Source organism: Paroedura picta, chromosome 11 (assembly GCF_049243985.1).
Source record: "Paroedura picta isolate Pp20150507F chromosome 11, Ppicta_v3.0, whole genome shotgun sequence".
NCBI lineage: Eukaryota > Metazoa > Chordata > Lepidosauria > Squamata > Gekkonidae > Paroedura > Paroedura picta.
Genome location: NC_135379.1, coordinates 35,101,713 through 35,126,073, shown reverse-complemented (window position 1 = coordinate 35,126,073; position 24,361 = coordinate 35,101,713). Strand labels below are relative to the sequence as shown.

General features: G+C 42.3%; 1 protein-coding gene across 3 annotated transcripts in view; it reads right to left on the bottom strand.

The window, feature by feature from the left end:
- RARB (retinoic acid receptor beta) overlaps positions 1–24,361 on the bottom strand; it is a 360,509-nt gene that overhangs the window by 232,581 nt on the left and 103,567 nt on the right. The window contains exon 1 of one of the 3 annotated variants that reach the window (XM_077302861.1): positions 8,203–8,319. The exons of the other annotated variants lie outside the window; for them this stretch is intronic. The gene's annotated coding sequence lies outside the window, so the exon portion shown is untranslated. Of the gene's footprint in view, positions 1–8,202; positions 8,320–24,361 lie in introns of those variants that run through there. 3 annotated transcript variants of the gene reach the window in all.

The window sequence follows — 24,361 nt, the reverse complement described above, 5'->3', positions numbered from 1 at the left end:
GCTTGGATTTGACAAGCATTTCTGCAGGTGAAAAAGAGAGGATGGGGATCCCCTATGAACAGCCCATGTTATCCCTACAATCCTAGCAAGTAATTAGGGCCCATATCTTCAGCCTGCCCTTTTCCTCTGCCCATACTAACAACAACAGGGTGTCGAGGGGAGGGGTTTCTGTCAGGAAACTGGTAGGAAGAAATGGTTACATACATATGCCACAACAGCAGCAGATCCAAATTCCACCCTCCCACTGTTGTTTTACAAGTGCCCAGTTTTCAGCATATTTTACTTATTTCAATTTTATTCCACTTTGCTCCCCGAAGGGATTACACTGCTCTCCCCATGTCCATCTCCTCTTGTCAGCCTTGAATGTAGATTGCAACAAGAGGGTGTGGCAGGCCCTAGGGCACCCAGCAAGCTTCCAGCACCGACTGCAGTCTCCCTGATCCTAGTCCAACACTCTAACCACCACACAACTCTGTCTCTCATCGGCTCAGCTTCATGGCAATTGGCTTTGGCTTTTCAAAGTGATCAAGACAGCCGGATAAACAAAAAGGCCAATTTAATTAAAATCATCTGCTCCAAAATAACTCACAACTCATGAAATAATTTTAAAAAACACCACACAGCTTTGAAATCTATTGTGTTTTCAACTGCATTTCTTTTCAGCTGCAAACAGACAGAACTGAGCTCAAATTATCAAAATGTGCACAGCCACTGGCTTTGGCAGCTCCTTAAGCTGGGGAAGAAATTTGATAGACTATGTGTGATAGTGAGTGATGCATATTATATATTAGAATTTTTAAATGATGCCATCTTATTATTTTCAATATTTACGCAATAAAAATCCAGACTGCAAAAATGAACATGCTTAGTGATTGATAATTGAAAGGTAGACTACCAATGAAGTAAGTAAAAACAAAAAAACAAAAATATCAAGCAACAGTGACCGATTATGCATGGCAGCAGCTGTACCAGGCCGATGCTCTTTTCTCACAGCAAGGTAGTATGCCCTGCCACTTCCAGGAATGCACAGGGGAAAGAATCCCCCAGCACAGACAGACTGCCCTGAAATTATGTGCAAGCATAACACTGGGGCTGGAAGAGCCCACCACACTGTGCGGTGGCGTTGGCAGCAGGGAAGGGCCGGGAGGCATGGGGCCCCACCAGGGCTCTGTTGGCTCTGCGCCTCCGTGGAGCTGACCAGGATGTTTGGTGTTCCTGCAGGGACACTGTAGGTTGGGGGAAACTGTGGGCATTGGGCTGCCTCAGCCTAGCCTCCAGTGGTGACTGCGGCACCACTGGGAACACGGAAGAATCTGCATTTCCTTGTCATGGGACATCTGAGGGCCTGAGTCAGGCCAGGGTTGGAAGAGGGCCAGGATGGTATTGGTGTCATGTACAATGTACAATCGGGGATTTGCCCCACTGCCCAGCTGCCATCAGCCCCGACTTCCCACCCTGTGCATAATCCGTGTGAGTGATCATAATCAAAATGAGACAATTCGTACAAAATGTGACAACCAGCTGCAAATTAAAGAACAAATCCAAAAGGGCAGACTGCAATGGTTTGTCCATGTCTACAGAATGAACACCAGCAGACTGCCTCATCAACTCCTCTGGTGAGAATGACCAACAACTGGTGCCAAAGAAAACATGGTTTAAACAAATTGAGGAAGAAATTAGAAACCAGCAATATGGCCAAAACTACTGCCACTGATCGCCAAGAGTGGAAATGTATTATAAACAAGGCAAAAAAATCCAGTGGCACTTACAACTGTGTATTGGCTGAGAGGACAACCTGCTCCACCAATCACCAGCTAAAGGATAAATAGAAAGAAGAAAAGAAGCTCAAAAGTTAATGAGTTGATGGGAATTGTAGTTCTTTCAATCTTATGATGCAACTCTGAAGTAAAAGGGACACACTGGCTCCAACCTGAGGTTACCCTCTGTTTGAAGACTCATTCCCTATGACATGGCTGTCCTGCAGCCTCCTGGAAAGGTAAGGTATGTGGCTGGGGTACAGTGGACAACTGTGTGTATGGGTGCACACATGCATTCATTACACATCCAGTTAAGTGCTTCCAAATACTCAAACATTTTTGAGATTTTGTCAGAGCTGCTTGAAACATGAATATCTAAAGGTTGTTCCCATATATATATATATATATATATATATATATATATATATATATATATATATATATATATATATATATATATATATATATATATATATATATATAGAGAGAGAGAGAGAGAGAGAGAGAGAGAGAGAGAGAGAGAGAGAGAGAGAGAGAGAGAGAGAGAGAGAGAGAGAGAGAGAGAGAGAGCCTCTTGTGGCGCAGAGTGGTAAGGCAGCGATATGCTGTCTGAATCTGTCTGCCCATGAGGTTGGGAGTTCAATCCCAGCAGCCGGCTCAAGGTTGACTCAGCCTTCCATCCTTCCGAGGTCGGTAAAATGAGTACCCAGCTTGCTGGGGGGTAAACGGTGATGACTGGGGAAGGCACTGGCAAACCACCCCGTATTGAGTCTGCCAAGAAAACGCTAGAGGGCGTCACCCCAAGGGTCAGACATGACTCGGTGCTTGCACAGGGGATACCTTTACCTTTACCTTTATATATATATATATATATATATATATATATATATATATATATATATATATATATACACATACATACACACACACACACACACACACACACACACACACACACACACACACACACACACACACATATATATATATATATATATATATATATATATATATATATATATATATATATATATATATATATTCTTTTTAAGCTGCTGGCAAACCAGCTTTTAGTGAAGTTCACATAGAACAGAGAAAAAAGAAGAAAAGATACATAAAACATAGATTACAATCCATTATGCCTTGCCATCTTCTAATACATTTCTTAACAAACTACCTAGATAGTCAATATAATAGCTCCAGAGTTCCTAGAATTCATCGGTAGAGCAATTGTTCATTAGGCTTGTAAGCTTCGCCATTCTGGCCAACTCCCCCAATTTCTCAAGCCAATCTGCAATTGGGTATGTCCTGGTGTTTCCACATCCCAGCCACCACCAGTCATGCCACCATATCATCATTTCTTATAAAGTGACTAGCAAGTATGAAGAACAATAACCCAAGTAAACTAGAGAATACAAGCAAAAATTACACTGAATATTGCCAGAGCAGTCTTTTCCAATAACCAGTACGACTGGCTTGCACATACCCTAGTTCTTCTATTTTTTCACATACACTCACATATGCATTCTGTCTTTAAACTATGCATACCAATTTATTATTTAATTAACCCTACAATGGTTACAACACAGAACAAATAACATTTGCCTAGTAAAATTGTCTGCTTCATGCTCTTTCCCTTACTTTATGAAGCTACCGATCATTAGTATATTGCTGGGGGTGAGGTGAGGGATGAAAAATATATATCTTGAGGCAGAGGAGCTAGTGACCTCTGCTTCTTTTTTCCCCTTCTCAGTTTCTTTATTACTTTACTTTCATATAAATTACCCATAAAATCTTTCCTGGAAAATAACATTACGTACAAAACCATCTTTGGTGCACTGGTGTGGAAAAAACAGCTCATTTGCTTATGCTCCAAGAGTTTATTAATTTAATTTATTGTAATTTGCTGCATCTATGCTGCCATTCTTTGACTTCAAACACATCTATATAGGGACATTCACATTGCTGAACATATTTAAATGTGGTCTACATTCTTCTATAATTGCCCCCAAATCATAGTCTTTTATTCCTATTCCCAGAATACTGAAATGGAAGGAAAAGGTAATCCACTCCTCTACTTCAATGCATTTGACTGTATACTTAGTTATACCTATCATGTTAGCCCTTCATATATGTGTGTGCATGTGTATGTGTATATGTGTATGTGTATATATATGTATTATTATTTATTTCTTGTTATTATTTATATCACATCGTAGGTTCAAGTCTTCACCATTTTTTAATACTTCAGTTTACATTTCTCATTCAAACTCTGATAGAATGGAAACTTTTCCCTTGGAAGTATTTCAATTATGTTTAAATATTTAATCCCATTTGGTCTCATAGAAAACCCAAAAATGCTGAACACCATTCTGTCATCCTCAGTTTTATCCTCATAACAGCAACCCTGTAGTTAGGCTGAGAGAGACTTGAGAAGTTCAAGGTTACCCAGCAGAGTGGTAAGTTCAACTTGGGTCTCCAAGATCCTAGTTTAATACACTGGCTACATTATCACACTAGTTCATAACTAAAGAATTATTCAGTTAAATTAACCTATTTTATTTAAAATATTTATAAGCCTACATTTCTTCTAACAACCTGGACCTAAGAGCCAAACTATGTATTATGGTAGAGACATATCCAATACATGGTCACCAACACCATTTTAGAGGAAAATTTAGCATTTAAAATTTACCACAAGGATCTGGGTCAGATCAAATCTGCAGCACAACAGGAACAAGTGCTTTATTTATTTATTTATTTAGATTTTCCCTTCTGTTCCTTTTAAAATGCCAAAATGGATCTCCCTCATGACTTTTAGTACTTGAAAAGGAGTGCTGAGAGACACAAAATCACCTGACATAGTTGCGGCCTAGTTCCGGCCCTTGTGACAATTTTTAAACAACTAAATTTTCCTTTAAAATAGCACCAGTACTGTAGATTGGACCTGTGTTTTGCTGAAAATCCATGAGTGTAGGAGACCTCTGGGAGGGATATTCAATGCCCCTAAAAAGCCTGAGCCCATGCAGTGGCAAAGCAAATGCCACACAAAGGCTGATTCCACACGGGGATGATGCCCCAACATACTGTTCATCCGGAAGCGAGGGAAACTCCTGACAGCACATGATGTCGACACTGGCCAGGGGCCAGGATGACGTAGCCACATGGAAGCTGCGGAGCAAGGGAACACAGATATCTCCGGCATCCCAGTAGGCAGCCAGAGCACCAATGGGGCCTCTGCCAACGTATGGCCGTGTGTCGACAGACAATCCAGGTTCTGCGGCAGAAACCATGATGGGCCGTCCCAATGTATTGCCACCCAACACCCTCATGTGGGTGCAGTGCTCCGAGCCACATGGGAAAAACGTCAGCAGGATGGTATGAAAGTCCAGACCACCTCCCTGCAGAAATGCCAGGGACAGCCCAACTGTACGCCCTCCGTGCAGAATCGGCCAAAGAGGTCATAGACAATGAACTCAGGAAGAGATCATTTTTTCTTGCTTCCCCAAAAGGAAAAAGTATAGTGTTGGCTTAAATGCTCCCATTTCTCTCATGCTTATATAGTTCAAATACTTTGAGTTACATACAAAGCTTCAATTCCACTAATGGTACAGCCTTTCTCCAGCATAAAAATCTTCTCCCAGGGGACAAAGTGGGTTCTGCTGGGAGAAGGTTCCTTGCACCAGACAAAGTTTGTATGTTAGGAAATGGACCCATTGGCTGAAACTGTTTCTGTTTAATATAAACAACTGTTCTCCATTGCACCAGATGTAGCAAACTATGATTCCTGCTTGCCATCCACATCAGAACAGCAGAACAGCTTCAGACTGGCATATCTTCAATAAAAACTACTGGGAGAGGAATAAAGCTAGGGAAAATGTTAACACAGTTTTGAAAGATAAAAGCTTCTTCAAGAATATCTGAGCATAAAGAAATGTTGAATCATAAAAACGGGGCATGGAAAGAGTTATAGAAATCCATTCAAATTTCCTTATTTTATCAGAATTCTTATCAGTTTGTTCTTCTTTGCCTCCTTCCCCCAAAGTTACGTTCATTCCAAAATGTGAATAAATTAATTTTAGATTAAGTTAGCAGATTTTAGGTAGACAATAAATAACATTATAAATACATATGTTGCCCTTGCAAAACATTTAAATGGTGCACCGGGGGGGGGGGGCTGGGTTAATTTCCCCACAGGTCCGATTCTCAAATGTAACAGTGTACTTAGATTTAAAAACTAAAATGAATTAGCTAGGTATAGTGACAGAATGTTTCTCTTTTTTGAAGAAATGGAGGGGAGATTGGCCCTTACAATGTTAAATTACCTTTATTAGCATATTGCTGTGAAACTAAACAGAAAAACAACAACAATCTAATAACAAACATTCTTTGAGGGCTGTTCAGGAGGCAGAAGGACATCCTGTTATTGTTCAGCCCACCCTATTGGTCCTTATATGGTACAATAGAAAGAAACAGGAAACTGAATGGTCCATCTGCATTATCTTATTAGTGGCTAATGGATATCTGAGAGAAACATGCATCTAATTCTGAAAGGTCTGTACCAATCTCCAAAGTAATAACTCTTAATTAGCTTATTCTGTTTATAGATGGAATTCAACATATCCTTTTGTTTCAACGAGATACAAGCATCTGGAGGGAGGCATGAATTCTTTGGAGGAAATAGGGGTTCCCCCCCCATTGTCAAATAAAAACTACTTACAGGCACAGTAAATAGATCAAAATATCAGGCTTGTGAAAGGCTGTGTATTTGAATACAGACAAGAAAATTCAAATATAATACATATTATTTTATGGTCATGAAGCTAACACAATAGGAATGTTTTAAAAATATTTCATTCTTTTTAAAAAGTAAAAATAACAATGGATTTTGCATTTGCTAAAGCCTTTTTTTCCATCAAAGAACAGAAGGGTGTGATGTCATATGAATTAAAAGTGAGGAAAAAGCATTAAGCAGTCCTTTCATGCAGCCAAAATCATCAGTTCATGTAGACCCCAAATTGACAAATTATCAACACAAAAGGGTAAGTGCTGAATATGATAAAAAAAATTCTACAAACAAGTAACAGCTCTGACATTTTCACAGCAGTTTGGCATTTGTGAACCATGAAGTATCTTTGCAAGTAGTTGAGAATTTAGTTTTTTCAAAATTATTAACACTTGCTAAGGTGTTTTTTTATGTGCTCATAGTAGATTAAAATCTTTCCAAAGTGCTTATGCTTCAAATTGCTTGCAACAAAAAAAAATGGCATACTAAAACCCAGCAAACCTAGTATAACAAACTGAGAGTGTGCTTCTAAGCCATTAATTGGCATTAATTGAATTAACTACCAGACCCTGAGAGTTTAGGTCCAGATAAATCCATGCTTGCAATGAGACTTCAGGTCACAAAACCTGACATTACCTAGAATATATAGAGACAATAATAGTAAAACAGGTGTGCAGATGATAGATGGAAAGAAAGAAATGTATCTACCACTTAAAGACAAACTGTTAAGGCAGAATAGTTGGTGCTAAGGAATACACGAATAAAAACTAAATCTAACCAATATAGTATGATGATGATGATGATGATGATTATATTTCGATTTATTCCTCGTCGCTTCTGAAGCCAGCTTGGGGCGGGTTACAAGGTCTCATAAAACCCCATTAAAACCCCTGTTAAAAGACATAAAAATCCCACCATGGCAGAAAAAAACCCACCCACCCCCCACTAATAGAGGGATGAGGAAGGAGGTCAAAACGATGTACTGCTCATACCCGGGGGAGGGGGCATTGATATACCTCGCTGACCACAGCCTCAACCATAGACCGGCGAGGTCTATTTATTTATTATTTATATATTATATTTATATTCCGCCCTCCCCTGAGTCTCCAAGTTGTAATCTATGCAGCAGGCAATCTTGAACCTCAAAAGAGAAGAATTGGAAACATGTATAGAAGTTCAAACCACAGCTTACCGTTTGCTCTCTTCTTTCCATACAAGCAGGTTTAATCCTGGTTTGAGGGAATTCAGACCATACTTTGTGGTTCAGAACATGCATTTTTACCTTTTGCTTTTCCCGAGCAACATGGAAATGGTATGCAGTATGCAAGATGCACACATTTCTGCAGCTCACAAATCTCCCCATGGCAAATATGAGCAAGGTCCCCATTTCTACAGTAACTCTAAATGTTTTTCATGTGGATTTGGAAGCTAAGCTACCTGTGGATTTGATGAATCTGTTGTTTGTGTGAATAAAGTCAGAACTATTTTTTTAAAGTAATACAATACAGAATTAGGACTTGGACAACCACCATTACAGCCACAAGTCAGTGACCATAAATTTCTTAATCCCCCCAAAATCGTTGTAGGACTTGGGTCTTACTTAATAGTAAAAAATAACCAATGTTTAAAAAATGTGTAAATGAATAAGAAGTCTCATACTGTGACTTGCTGTTTCCTTGGTCCATCTTTCACTATCCATTACAGTCTTACACAGTGCTTATACATCTTTCACTCTCCCCAGCACTTTGTATTCCATATTTCTTTCATTAGTCACCCATGGCCCAACATTTTTTCTGAAAAGAAAAGATAAATGGGCAGGTCAAGGGATAGGTTAACAATTTTATTGTTTGCAGAACCCTGAGAAGCCAGATACAGGAGAACTAGATTATGTTTATGTAAGGGATAAGTGGTGGATTTCCTGTGCAGTCACTTCCAACACAGTGGACAAGGGAATGCGCCATAATTATCTAACCAGAGTTCAGGAGGTTATGGAAAATGGAGACTCTCTTAACCATTCTTATATCTAATACTGTGAATATGCTATAGCTGCAAAAGTTTTCCATACAAATTCTGGTGAAGTCAATGAAGCTTGCCTAAACGCATCAGAATTTCATCTTTTAAAGTAGCGATCCCCAACCTGTGGGCCGCAGACCACATGTGGTCCTTCGACTAATTGGAGGTGGGCCCCAATGGACACCTTCTCCCCTGCTCCGGCCCTTTACTTCATCCCCCCCCAGCCCTTTACAACACACTTCATTGTTGTGGTGTGCCTGTATCTTATTTTGAAGGGATGTTTAAACATTACCATAGCGATCAGAGAGCGCTAGGGCAGTGGTTGAGAGTAGAGGAGTAAACTACCCCCCCACCGGGCCTCAGTAAAAGGCGTTGAGTGGTCCCCGGTGAGTGGTCCCCAGCATTGAGTGGTCCCCGGTGATAAAAAGGTTGGGGACCACTGAAGTATTGAATTGGTATTTCAAAAAGACAACATTTTGGCAACTCAGTCTCAATTCTGTTGCAATGGAATATTAAATGGGCCATCAGTGGATGTAAGTGTAAGCAGAACTCCGCTTGGATCTACTCAGGACTTCCAGAGGGTTTGTGTTTCCTGGGGTCAGATACGATGTTGCAAGCATTACCACTAAATCCTACAAAGGCCCAAGCATGCATATATGAAGCTGGGAGATCGTATGTGAGAATTCCTGCATACCACTTGCTCAGAGGACAAACCAGTGTGATGGCGTCATTTTGTAACAGCACCTTCTACCCGTTGTCCAAATTCCAAAAGAGCCCAGGCTCAACAAACTCTTGACTTGGAAGAATCATCTGTGAAATTTGCATATTTGGGGGGTGGGCCTCGAGAAAATTTTCTGGAGAAGAAGAAGAAGAAGAAGAAGAAGAAGAAGAAGAAGAAGAAGAAGAAGAAGAAAACGACAACGACAACGACAACGACGAGTTGGTTCTTATATGCCACTTTTCTCTACCCGAAGGAGGCTCAAAGCGGCTTACAGTCCCCATAACAGACACCTTCTGAGGTGGGTGAGACTGAGAGAGCCCTGATATCACTGCTCAGTCAGAACAGTTTTATCAGTGCCGTGGCAAGCCCAAGGTCACCCAGCATGTGGGGGAGTGTAGAATCGAACCCGGCATGCCAAATTAGAAATCCACACTCCTAACTACTACGCCAAACTGGCTCTGAAGTACAAGAGCAGATCAAGAAACCAGAACAATAGGCTTCTTCTTCTCATTTGATGTTAGTTTCCTTTCAGCTGACCTATGTTAACATTCTTCTGACCCCTCAGTCTTTGCTTCCTTTGGAACATTTTCATAGTTCCCTGAAAGCAATGGTCCCGATACTGCTTGTTCTACTTCTGATTTACTTATTTCCTTTTACCACTATTTCAAACTGATCCAGTGTCTCCCTCACCTTTTCATCTAACTTTCTCAAAACTGTGCTTAATCCTTAATTTTTTTCTGTTACTCTGTCGTCCAATCATTTTGTAATATCTGGAGATGGTGTACAAAATCATGACTATTCACAAGAATCTGCAATCTGGCAAAATGGCATGAAAGATCTAACCCATATGTAATCCATTGCAGCTGTGAATACAGCAGCTGTAGATTCTAATTAACAAAATTAGCATAAACAATGGTTTGCTTTTACCTATTAGAAACAGTGCCTCAGCTCAATTTGGTTTTAGCTTTCTTAAAGCCTTGAATTACCACACCAATGCAATAAGGGACTCAGAAAGCCAATTCAAAATATGCCTGTAACTATTTACTAAGCTTTCAACCTTGAATTTAAATGCCAAGGACAGAGACTAGCCAATAGGGTTTCACAAACTGGTAGAAAAGATTAATAGTGAAGAATCCAACCTCTCCTTTTTTGCCCCTTCTCCTTTTAATCCTATCTCCATTCTTCTTCTATACAATGAATATTAGTGATTTCTAGCTTCTATGGGATGGGCAAGTTAACTGCTTTCATATTGTCATATGCACCTTCATTAGATAGCTCATATTTTTATCATGGGTTCTTTCTAATACGTGTATCATATTCATCATCAATTTGCCCCAATGTGTGAATCTTGTCACCTACAGCTCCAGAGGAACACATTCCAGCCCACATTCACATCACTTAGTCACATTCAGTTCCTCAGCATCACTTTGAAATGACAGTTCAGTCTCCCATCTTCAACCCCCAGGATCTTCATTTATTAGCTAGTATACATTTCAGTCAACGTAATAATTTTGCAGGGTCAGCTGGAGATACCAGTGGGTTGGAGGTGATTACGAACATTTATTTTTAAAAGCTGTGTTCTCTCTCTACTTTCTTGTTGAAGGAGCCATAAGGAAGTAATATTAGGAGTGAACAACCATTAACGGGGAGGGAACAAAATTATACAATGACTTGGAGGGCAAAATAGCACTTTAATAGTCAATATTTTGCCTAACAGGGATCCAATAAAGCAGTTGCTACATGTATACAATATACTGAGATAATTTAGTGGTTCTAAATCATCTACAACTGTTGCAAACATTTATCAGTTTATCTATATGGACAAATGTGTAGTAATTCCAGGTTTTAATAAAAAGGTACATAGCTTCTGCAACTTATGTGCAATAGCTCTGAATCTCATTTAGAAGCACAGGTTCCTGGATCTTTTGAATTCTTCTAGCTTGTTTAATTATTCTAAAGCTTATGGACCTGATTACTATTTAACTAAATTCTCCTTAACCTACTGTTTACAAATTGTGTTCAAACACACTCCAGTTGGGTTCACATCCTAATCGACAGTTGCAAGCAGAGAACAGATTGTCTAGCAAGCTGTTCAGATGCATTTCAATGAATTCTGTTGTGTTTTTGGTATGGTTAACTGTTTCCCCACAAAATTAGATTATTTTGCAGCACCCTGCCCCTAAACACTTGTCTGTCACCACCTCCTAAATTGAAAGGGGAGGGGCAGGCTTTGACACTTTTAACTTGGATATCTCTGTATTACTTAGACTTACTACTTAAGCATCTCTGTTTTCTGCCCATGAAACCAAATAATCTTGTGATCACTTCTTCCCATTACAACAGATGCAGCTGACTCCATAGGTACAAAAATGCAGGCAATCCAATCTTACCATGTTTTCCATCTGTGCAGGAACAAAGGGGTGGGCGAGCAACCCCATGTTTATACAGTCAATTTAAAGAGCTGAATAATGGAATGCTGCCTATTTACAGGTACACAACACAAGGTAACAGCTATAATGACCATGTTGCTACTGGTTTAATTGCAAAGCTACCTGACATAGTACTAGCATTCTGTGCCAGGGACCATCAAGGCAGTACAATTAGAACCTCACATCATGTCATCAAGAAATTCTGATCAAATTTGGTGTAGTGGTTAGGAGTGCGGACTTCAAATCTGGCATGCTGGGTTCAATTCTGCGCTCCCGCACATGCAACCAGCTGGGTGACTTTGGGCTTGCCACAATACTGATAAAGCTGTTCTGGCCGAGCAGTGATATCAGGGCTCTCTCAGACTCACCCACCTCAGAGGGTGTCTGTTGTGGGGAGAGGAATGGGAAGGCAACTGTAAACCGCTTTGAGCCTCCTTCAGGTAGGGAAAGGCGGCATATAAGAACCAATTCTTCTTCTTCTAGGAAGCATGTTCCTTACAAAGTTGTATCCTATGGACATGAGAAGGACATGAGAAATCAGGAGTAAAGGGCGTGAGAACCTATAGAGGCAGCATTTATAAATGCCACAAAACAACTTGGAGGTAAAAGGACTCAATCCCATGTAGGTACTAAGCTGGCAACCTGAAGGGTTCGGGCATGGGCTTAGGCTGTGTTCCTCCAAGCTTTGGCCAAAGGAACAAACTGCAGAAAAATAAACTAGACTAGAAGGGTTCAAGGAATTCTTAATAATAGGCCAGAATGGTTCTGACGAGGCTATAAAAGGGAGGAATGTGTATTAAATTATTAACTAATGAAAAAAGCAAAACAATAAATTCTTCATTTGTTATTAAAACTATAAAACAAGCAGGAAAACCAAATAATGTGGATAATATTTATTATTCTGGTAGCTGACTTTTTTGTGTGTGTTTTTACAAAGTTCAAGCACAATCCTAACACAGAGGGAGAGGAAGACCGATTATGCATGGCAGCGGCCACGCTGGGCTGATTCGTTGCAGCAGAGCAGCATGCTTTGCTGTTTCTTGTGTCCTCACAGAGGATGCATTTCAGCAGCAGAGCTGGTCCGCTGCTTTCTGCATCCCCGCAAAGGTCACGTTTCAGCGATGGAGCTGTTCCACCACTGAAATGTTCCACTGCACAGGGGTGGGGGGATTGTTTTGAAGGAAGGTGGGATTGCATGAGAACACGATCCCATCTTCTTGCAAACTAGCAAAAAAATAATAATAATAACCCAAACCAAACAAATCCAACCCAAAGTGCAAAGTGCCACGGAACCAAGTGGGGTATTTTCAGTCCCCTCCAGACCACTGTAGCACCTTTGTGCATGGGCCTGGCCCAGCCTGGCTGCTGATGTTGGCCACAGCAAAAAAGAGAATGCTGGACAATCAGGGCCTTTTCGCACGGGGATCTTTGTTGCAAATTGTTTGTGGAATGAAAAATCGCCATTTAAAATAGTGGAATTCGTCGTTATGCATACCTGCCTTTGTAGTGGAATCAGTTGCGTTTTTTAGCGTTTCCCACAGGCTTCCGGTCTCGGCAGAAATCGCTAGAAAGGAAGCGCTATTGCCAAGCTCGTCCCGCCCCTGGCCGTCAAGCAGCCAATGGGCAGCCGTTAGCATGCTCCCAAACAGCCCCTTTCCCTTTAAGAAAGGTTTTTTTAAAAAAAAACAGACCCATAGCAACGAATCTAGGTAGATTCGTTGCAACGGAGAGACCCATCCAGCTGCCTAATGTGAGCTGTCGTTTGATTGTATGATTGTTGGCACGCTGCCTCGAGTGATAAAAAAAAAATCCCCCCCCCTCTCACGGGCCCGATTTTCGGCTGAATTAATGTGTAAAAAATAAAGGGACTTTATTTCAGCAAACGGGCTTTTATGTGGTTTGTGCTTAGTGACTAAAGGTGAAGGACTGAAGCCAGGGAAGCCTCTAAACAGAAAGAGGCTCGCTGGTGCATTTATCCCCGCTCGCTCGGAGAAAAAAAAATGGCGATCGCTTCGCCGGAAGTTTGGAGGACAGGCTCGGGAGGAGGGACTTTGAAGAACCCGCAACAATGGTAACGCACAGGTCTTTAGCGCTATTGTTGCAGATTGGTTGCAGGAGTGTATCACTATCCGGAGGGTGAATCCACTTTTCTGGATTCCCCTGAAAGCGCTACAACGAAGCGCTTTTTGCGGGTCGGTTTCAGGATTGTTGCAGATTGTCTACGACGTCGTGGGTTATGGCAAATTAGTAGCGTTTCCAATTAGCAACCATTGTGCTATTTTGAAGCCGTGCGAAATGGCCCTCAGTGTTCACTTGCCATGGGCCATCAAAGGCCCTAAAGCAGGCCGGGGCCGGAAGGGGGCGAGGCCAGCGCCTCTGTCATGCCATAAGCAGGGATTATCCCCACTGTTATGCAGACACCGGCCCAGCTTTTCCTGCCCATGCATAATCGGGGGGAAAGTTACAGGGTTATGAAAATGAAAAGGAATCATTCCAATCATCACAGTCAAACATTTCTTGCAAAATAAGAGATTCTTAACAGGGATTTATTTCCACAATGTTTCCATAAATGATCAGTGGAATGAGGTCTTTCTTGTTTCTCCATAAGCAGACCCCCCCCCCGAAAAAAATCATCATATGATTGCCTGAGAAACTTGCTATTTTTGAGCCTAAGCGTTTCCAAGTTTAACATTGTTTTTTTCTAGAGACAAGCAAATTTACCAATCATACTATTGTGTGATTAGCCTGTGTGTGAAAGGGTGTGATTCTCCCCATTTTAACTACTAGGAAAGAATGCTGCTAGTTAGCAAAGCGTATGACAATTTCTCCCATTCTTTTCATGTGGTCCAAATCTACTTGGACTAGGTCTGAAAATATGTGCTACTGTTATTATCTGCACTGCACACTGATACTGAATCCTTCTGTATTAGTCATATTGCTAACACTTACATTGTGAGTCTGGCTGTGCATTATTTAGATTCATGAAAAATTGGGTGGAACAGATAAGTAGAGTTAGGATATGTAGAGTTATTTCAGTCCAATCCCACTGAAAAATGTCATTTTAGCAGCTCTGCATTTGGTTAGACTTCACAGAAAAAGTAGAAAAAGTAATGTAGTGGTTCAAGCAAAAAAAAAAAACCCTAACAAGAACAAAACCTGTGTAATCCTTTAAGAAATCAAGAACAAAATCAAAATAAATCCAATAAAAGATTTTACATATGGTCTTAAAGCGGCAGACAAATGTACTGAGGTGCAATAATAGGAATGACCAAACTTGACAAAGCATGTGACATCAGTCAGGTCTAGAATCTTCTAAACCAGTGGTCCCCAACCCATGGGCCACGGCCCGGTGCCAGGCCGTGAAGGCCTTGGCACTGGGCCGCAGCTCCCTCTTCCCGCCCCCGCCCGAAGCGAGAAGCTCGCCAGGCCGTGAGCAAATCGGCCGCCAAAGCGGCTGATTAGCTCGCGGCCCGGCAAGCTTCTTGTTTCAGGAGTGGGGGAAGAGAAGCTTGCCAAGCCACAAGCTAATCGGCCACTTTGGCGGCCAATTTGCTGGCGGCCTGGAGGGGCCGGGAGAGGGAGCCGCGGCCACCGGCATGGCGGCGGCACAAACGCGCATGCGCGGACTGCCATGCATGCGTGTTTGCGCCCCTGCTGGGCGCAAACGCACGTACGCAGCAGTCCACGCATGCACGTTTGCGCTGAGGCTGCCGCGCGTGTGCGGGGCCCCGGGCCACCCTATCCCGCCACACCGGAGCAGCGGTCCGTGGCAACCGGAAGGTTGCGGACCACTGTTCTAAACCAACTTGTAACTTTATATATAACACAGGAACTCATGTCCCCAAGCACTCCAAGGCCTGATTTGGCTCAGGAATATGGCACAGAAAGAAGAAGGGCATCTGTTTTTCTTGCTACACCATGTTATTGAGGCAAAACATCTAGGGCTGCCTTTTTTTCTCCCGATGATACAGCCAGAGCATGCAAGGAAGGGGCAAGTGCAGCATGAGGCTACTTGTTTATCTTTCTTTTCCTGCTGGGGGGAGAGAGGGGACAGGAGGGGAGGGGAGGCAGCAGCCATAGAGAGAAGGGAACTAAAACCAAGAGGCAAATCTCTTGTCATGCCCCCGCTACCACCTCCCATCTCCCAGGAGTTGCCATAGCAACCAGGGCCTGCAGCTGAGCCAGCTCTGGCAGAAGAGAGAGGGGCCTCTGAATGTGCAGCAGGGGAAAGCAGCACAAGTCAGCCAGGCTCTTCCCAAGAGGCATCTTTGGTGCAGCCGTAGATGCATTCCAGCCCTGACAGCTCGCCTGAGCAACATAGACAAGGCAGAAGGGTGGTGTTTGCTGAACGCCGAAGGAGCCAGAGACTGCAGGCATGCTGTCAAAGTAGATGGGGCCCAGCTGAGACAGCTCCTGGGAAGGATGAGTGAGTCCCTCAGGTGCAGCCTATTAGCTGGGCTGCTTTTAGGATAAACAGCAGCAGCTCTTCCAAACTGGATGGGAGGGCCTCTGCATGGATTGCACCCACGCAATCCCCTGTGACTACTATCGGCTTCCCTGACTCCTGGCAAATGGCTTTTGACTATGGACCTGGTAATTGGACTGGCTTTGTTGAATATATCTTATCTGGACTCTGACCTTGGCTTTCCCTCTTCTACCCTTTGCTTCACCCTTAACTCTGCTTGCTTTGATTCCTAATGACTTTGACTGGACTTTGACTTTGCTTTGGTGTGGAATCTGACTAGGCTCTGCAGCCCAGGCACCTCCTGCCACTGGGTGTGGCCAGCTAGGGCAGCATATCTCTGCTCATAGAAGATCCCAAAATGAGGGCAAAAATAAGTCTTGCAAGAACCAGGCAGTCTTTGAACTTACACCCTGGCCAATCAGTGACAGACTGCTTTGTGAAGCAGTGTTGGAGGCTCAGAGGAGGGGGAGGAAGCAGTGAGTTATATCCACTCCTTGATAACACAGAGAAAAGGTAGCATCATGGATGTTGCAGAGGGAAATTTTTAAGCGGCCAAAATCAAAATGGAAATTGAATACAGTGTGGCAGGGTAGGGTTTATTCGGGCTGGCAGCTCCGTGCAGACTTGAACTAGGACTCAGATCTCCAGTTCTGCCCTACTATGTCTTATGACAGATTCTTTGACTCTCAGAAGTTGAAACTCTTGTTGGTTTCTAAAGTACTTCTGGACGTAACTGTTCGACTGTAGACTAATACAATTACCCTCTTAAACTGAAGTTCATGCACTTTCAAAGCGTGGCTAGGTTGGATTCTGTAGATTAATTCCATTAGCAAAAGTGTCTTCCTTCAGTGGCAAGAGGCTGCTCCAAAAGTAAAAAACACAACAGCAGAGATGGGCACAAACCAGAAAATTCCAGTTCAGTGTGTTTCTGAACCAATACCCTGAAATGAGCCAAAAGCCCTGAAACAAATCAGCTGGTTCAGGTCAGCCTATTTCATTTCTCCCCACTTAGAAGTGGCCCCCAGCCATTTAAACTGTCCATTTCCCTCCTCTTTTCCCTTCAAAGTAATGGGAAGCAAAACCAAGCACTGAAATGGCTGGCAGCCATTTCACCAATTGATTTTGCTCTCCTCCTTGAACTGGGAAGGTTCAACAATTTGATTAAAGATTCTGTTTCAATATAATAGTAGCTTTTTCGGTATTGATAAGGAATTCTTCAAAGACTACCTGGAAAAAAAGTTTAATAAACAACAGTTAACATTCCTGAGATAAATACTACCTTATGCCATATGATTCAAACTAAATGTGAGATATCGTCTTGTGCGATTTTATTCAATGAAGGAAAAACGCTTTGGAGAAAACAGGGAACAATACACTCTGGAAAACTCATTTTATCCACCTAATCAACCTACTTCTCACAATGAACTGTAGTAACAGGTAGTAACTACTGCACGTTATACATAGTGCATCTAATAACTTCACTGTTATTATCTCATATCCCAAAGAGACTATAACTGATTGCACGGGTGTTCCCCAGTACAGCTGTAGCTTGCTGCTTTGCAAATTTCTTATCATGGGCTGTGGACATTTTCATCTGATTATAATCTTTATTCAATGAGCATAATATCTCCAATGAATGTTAATTGTTAGTTAAAATGCAAATTGAAAACCCAACATTAGTCGTAGCCTATTTGCTCAATCTTGTTTGTTTTTCACTCTCAGCACAAAAAGTACAGGGTATCTAGATATAAACAAGAGTCCCATTGGCTGAGTATTAAGTGGGAAAATGGGAATAGAAATCCCTAACAATGTGGAGTGTTTTTATCACTTTTTATGCCCAAGAGAACTCTTGACTCATCTTTTCAGTTTAGAAATGTTAGGCAGCTTTCTTATCAGACATCAACAGGAACAACTAGACAAAAATATCACAGAATAAATTAATGAAAGACTCTGTCAATAAGAGAAGTTCTTGGTTTAGTTGAAGCCCCCACAAAGTACCTGGACTTGGAAAAAGGACAACAAGGTCCTGGGGATAAGGCCATGGCTCAGTGATAGAACATCTGCTTTGTCTACAAAAGGTCCCAAATTCCACCCTAGAAATCTCCTGCCAAATTATATGGTCACGGGAAGTATCCAAGACCCTGGAGAACTCCTGCCAGAGCAGACTCAGTATCAGGCAGCTTCTGATGTATATATTCAAAAGAAATATTTCATATTCTGAAGTATCATTCACAAACAGAAAACAGTTCATTGAACAAAATAATATGGATTAACCCTTTAAAAAGGACCAAAATAATGCACCACCATAAACCTACTGTATTATTTCTGGAGAAATATATCCAAAAATTAACATAGCACACTTTTTATGTATGTATGCAACATAAAAGACTGAAGTACCAACAAACACACTCAAAAGTACAGTACATAATCTAAAGGATTCTGTTTTAAAGATAGTAATAAATTTTCTTTTGGTTCATTCTGCTAGACATAGAGGGCAAAAAAACACAAAACGTGAGAAGGGGGGGGAGAAATGATCTGCTTAAGAATAATATCTGATATCTGATAGTCCCAAAGGAAATTGCAGAATATTCAGGACTTAACTGAATATCTCTCTTGCTTTTTTACAGGGCACTATGGTATTAGATAATTTAATTTTCTTATCTGCTCTTCACAAGAAGAGGTGAATGGAGGAATTAGGAGAGCTGAATCATGGAAGCAAAACTTGCTCCAATTCAGGACATGGAAGAAAGTGGCTAAAAGCACTGCGTTCAGAATAGAGAGGAAAAGCATCAGTGATCAGTGAGAAGAGATAAAGCAGACAAACCATTATCAATATAGAGAACAGATAAACAAAGATATGATCTAAACATGGTAGCATGTATACGATTACCAACAAAACCTTGCCTGAATTTGATCTCTTTTATCTTAAGTCGCACTACATAGCACAGATGACTCTTAAAACAAACTATCCCCAAAGGAACCAGGTCTTAGTAGATAAAACAGAAAAAGGGTTCTTAACCCCATGAAATCAGCTGTATACAGTGTCTAATGACAGTGCAACCTGCAACTTTGAAGTGTGTATGAACAACACAATTATGTTGAGTAATATGAAGATTAATGTCCCACTGGCTCAAGAACCTCTCCCTGCAAAGTACAATTTCCTCATTTCACCCATTCGTGCAGCAGCCCAAAATTCCTCCTAAAATCTTGTTCCTGGGAAATGAAAGATCCTTAGGAAGAGGATTTTGAGGGGCATCTTAAGATTGCTTAGTTTGGTGGCTCTGACAACAACAACCCCCTCTAAGAAAATGAGATGGGTCTAAACCGTATCGGTCAAAAAATTATGAGGGATCCCATCCGACAACCCCACAGACCAAAACTCCTTAGACCCTCACACATACTCCAATCTTTGGGTCTGATATCGTCACTAAGATCAAGAGGAGAGGGATGGGACTTACTGATTGTCTGCCCCTACCACAGACCTGCTGGTGGGGTTGCCTTACAGCAGGTCAGCTCAATTTCCTGACAGTTTGTGGGGAGCCTCCTACTCCTAAGATTCCTCAGAGGAGTTTTGGATCAGGAGTTCAACCAACGAGGTTAGTAGTGGTGGCACAGTTTTCTTTGTCACCTTGCCTGCTGCAGCTGGGAGCGTTGCTTTTGAGGTTACCAGTGCTTGTGCAACAGGTTTCTTTTCCCTCTGGGATGGGCACTTGGCCAGGAAATGACAAGCGCCTCTGCACTCCAGGCACAAACCTTTTTCACAATGATGGGTTTTCTCAGCAGCATCATAGGCTGGCAGCTTCTGAGTGGTGTTCTTCTGGGGAAATGTAGGCCATTTGGCAGCCCTCTCACTAGCACCCCAAGCATCCCCCATCTCCATAATGCACAGGTGAGTCTCAATGTCCTCTTCCAAATGGAACCATCCCAACAGGGTGGCTGGGTTCACCTGCCCCAGGCACTGCCACAGCAACTCTTTATGTAGACCCTCTCAAAAGAACGACACTTTAGTTGCGTCATTCCACTCATGGACTTTACCTGAGATAATGCTCACTGGCATTATCGGGACACAGTTTTGGTTCCCTGTCGCAGGTTCCAGAGTTGCTCCCGGGACAACAGATCCTCAAAGTGATCACATGAGGCTTGCATGAATAACTCATAATCCAGCAATTCTGGGGCCTAAAGAGCCCCAAATACCATTTGGCTGCAGCCTTTTCTAGGAAAGTCCCAACATGGTATACTTGCTCCACTCCATTGGCCAATACGTGTCCCCAGTTGATCATGTAAGTATGCACTTAGACCAAGAAGTAGGCCAACTAGTCAGTGGACCCATTGAAAGCAGCACATAGTTTTTGGGTCTTCCTCCACAGATCCAGTAGTGGGACAGGAGGTTCCTGAGCTGTACCTATTTCATTCCACTCTGGACGGTGCGCACCAGCCCTCTCAGACACTCCATCTCCCGGGCCCAATCCCGATATTTTCACCAGTGTTATGGAGGACCCCACTTCCATGGTCAACTTTCTGCTGCCTTTTGCGGGAGTAGCAGATTAGCCATCAAAGGATTCCAATTCGGAGCCTGACTAAGATTTCTTGTTCCATTCCTTGGGAAGCTTCCTCTCCACATCCAGTAAGAAATTCTGACCAGCTGATTGTACCTTCTTGCCTTTTCCCAACAATATTGTGGCCAGAAGATCAGTGCCTGCTTCCAGCTTTTCTTGCAGGATCAGCACATCACGACCCACCATTATCTCAATGTCTGGACAACTCCTTGCTCCTGCAGATGACCACCGCTCAGGGTCCTCGTCATACTAGGTCACTGCCCGGGTGCCCTGACACTCTGTAATGTACCTAGACATCCTTGGCTCACACCAAGATGGTGTGGTCAGTGCTTTCGCTGTCCCTGACAACCACAGCACAGCAAAATTCTGTTTTCTTCTTCGTATCCCAATCGGATATCAGAGTTGAGGCAGCTGCCTCACACTCTGCAGTGGAGTGAGCCGTTGTGGTTTCTGAGGCTTTTTCCTCCATCAGCATGGTGAGAATGGGGAAGCACTCTCGATGAGTTCTGACTAACTGTGAGAGACTTCAAATTCTAAATAAGTAAACCTTTTGAATAAAGTTTCCTTGTTAGAAAGTACCTACTACATTGAAAACATAGTCAGAATTGATTCACAGAACACAGGACAAGCAGTATAGGGGCTCCCCCCTCCCCTGGGAACTCGAACCAGGCACAGTTCTAAGGAGTCAAAACAAAGAGATATGCATTTGGGCTTCAAGATACAGGAGAGTTTGGGAAACTACAGGGCACTAAGTAAAGGAAGATGAGTAATGTTTAGGGAGGATGGCATGCATAAAATACAACAGCAGGAAATCAACCTTGGGGTGTCAAGCTAAGGCATCTGGGTTACAACAGGGCAGCAAGGCCAAGCTACCTAAACAGTCTGACATATATCTTATTATATTAATGGAAGAAATACATGGTGTTTCTGACAACAGGATGGGAACTGTAATAAGGAGAGGTACTAGTGAGATACAGTGAAGATACTGGCTGGATGCAGCCCAATGAAAATCCAAATTCCAACTGACATTCCTACTTCTGGAATTAAGTAAAGGTATCCCCTGTGCAAGCACTGGGTCATGTCTGACCCTTGGGGTGATGCCCTCCAGCGTTTTCATGGCAGACTCAGTACAGTGTGGTCTTGCCAGTGCCTTCCCCAGTCATTACCGTTTTACCCCCCAGCAAGATGGGTACTCATTTTACCGACATCGGAAGGATGGGAGGCTGAGTCAACCTTTAGCCAGCTGCTGGGATCGAACTACCAACCTCATGGACAGACAGCTTCAGATAGCATTTCTGCCGCTCTGTGCCACAAGAGGCTCCTTTTGGAATTATTCTGTGATAATTACCCTCTTTTAATTGCAGTACACACAAGTGTTCATACTAAAATCACTTAGACTGCTTAATTTATTTAGTTATTCATTTGATTTTATAACAAATAAATATCTATGCCACCACATGAAGCTTACAATCCAAGAAAGTTATCATTATAAAAACAATTCCTTCTGCTGATGCATTAACAGCCGTATGCCAAGATACTGTTTAATTTAGATCACTGAAAGCCAAATAATCTTACACTTAGTAGGGTCTAATTCTACGATTTTCTGAAATTTTAAAAAGTGTAAAAAAGAAGCAATGTCACAAACTTCAGAACTGTAGTGTGTTGTTTGTCATGCTGGGATTAGTAATAGCCCTGCTATCAACTACTGCCATGCAATAAAACTCATGGTTTGCATTTAGATTACATTTGATTTCTCCATGTGGAAAATGCATGCTCTAATTTTCCTCTCATGGTGGAAGTGATAATATTGAGAACACAATATCCAGGCTGATGATACCAACCGTAAGGTAGGCATGACTTGTTTTATAGTCATAATGCTTGCACTTCTGGCTGTGATTTTATGAACCAAATATACCAAAGAAATATTAAGAAACAAGATGGAAAGGACTAAACAGCAAGCAGGAAAGAAGCACGAAAGGAACGGGTTGATGCGACAAATGCTATACCAAGGTGACTGCACAAAATTGCATGTTCAGCTGTTGTACAACTCAATAATGCACTAAACAGCAAAGAAAAGCAAGGACAGTCTTCCCATGCAAAATTATTTCCTTGACATTTGCCATTTAACTCTGTGGTACTGTCTGCTGATATTAATTTCTGAAAAAGACCATCCATCACTTGGTTTCCACACTAGGCTTTTTTTATATACCTGCAAAGCACTCATTTGGCTGGTATATTTTTACAATATGTCTCCAAGAAGCCAGAATGCACATTGAGGATCTTATTAGCTGTAAAAAAAATGAGGCACATGCAGCACACAGTCTCCACAGGGATATTCTGCGAAGTGGAAACTGTGAATGGAGTCATTCTCCTCTATCAAGAATAGAAACAAAATGGAATTCTGCAATAATAAACAGAACAGAGACCTCATTATAATGGAAAATGCTACTGCCACATACGCATTGTGATTTTTTAATGCTTTGTATTAACAAATTGTTGTTTATTAACAGTGATTTACTGAGTCTCAGCTTTTCACATTAGCTATAGCAAAGCAGCAGGATGTGAAACTAATACAAACAGTTATAAGGTGTGATATCTTTCGTTGCATTACTTAAGCTCTCAATTCAATGATCTGATTAGCGGGCACAATAAAAAAACAGGGTTGCAGTTATCGGCAACTGCTGTTCATCGTGGTCTTCTATGCAGGCACACATGGGACTACATGATTGCAGGCCAGCCAAAGAGAAGAGCTTCTGTCAGCCATCTCCCAAGGAGCCCATGCCCACTGCTGTGCTCAAGCAGAAATTACTGTATTTGTTTCTTCTGATGCAAATAGGGTTTTTTTGGGTACCCCCCCCCCTCAATTCCTTGAAGATTGGATCTAGATCATGGTCTCATACAGATCACTCTTCTTTATTCTATTTATTTATTTATAATTTAGTTTGTATACTGCCACTCCCAGCAAGCAGGCTCACTGTGGTTCACGACATATCTGGAACAGCTTCTCTGTATAATATAAAAAGCTAATGCCTAGGTGGGTGGAGAGTGGGCAGGGCATGCATTCCGATTGGTTCAAAGATCTGGCCCCAACCCCCCAGACTTTGAACCAATAGGGAGGTGACACACCACCAGTCTGCCCCTGATCACCACAGGGAGAGGAGGTCGTTAGGGCTGCCAAGGTGGGTGAGAATGGAGGCTTGGACAGGCAGCACCAACCCTTTTTGCCCCAGTGTTGTCCTGACTGTCACATCTAACAACTTCCCTCACTTTGCCTCAGACCACTGACAGAGCTGGCAGGTAGCTGGTTGTGCAGACAAAACTGGGTGCTGTTGTGGACATTCTTTTGCCTCCTGTTTCATCTGCACAACCACCCTGTGCAGTAGGCCTCAAGTACTTCAACTCAACAACAACCTGTGTGGGAGGCCTTGAAAGTTTCTTCTGCACAACAACCCTGTCCAACCTCCGAAGCAGCCCTTCTGCCTGGGGGGCTGATCTTTATAGTCTGGCAATAAACTGTAATTCCAGGAGCTCTCCAGGCCTCACCTGGTGGTTGGCTACCCCTTGAGGTTTGGAGGTGGGACTTCAAAATGGTAAAGTGCCTCAGAGTCACACTGCGAGATTCAGACTGGCCGAT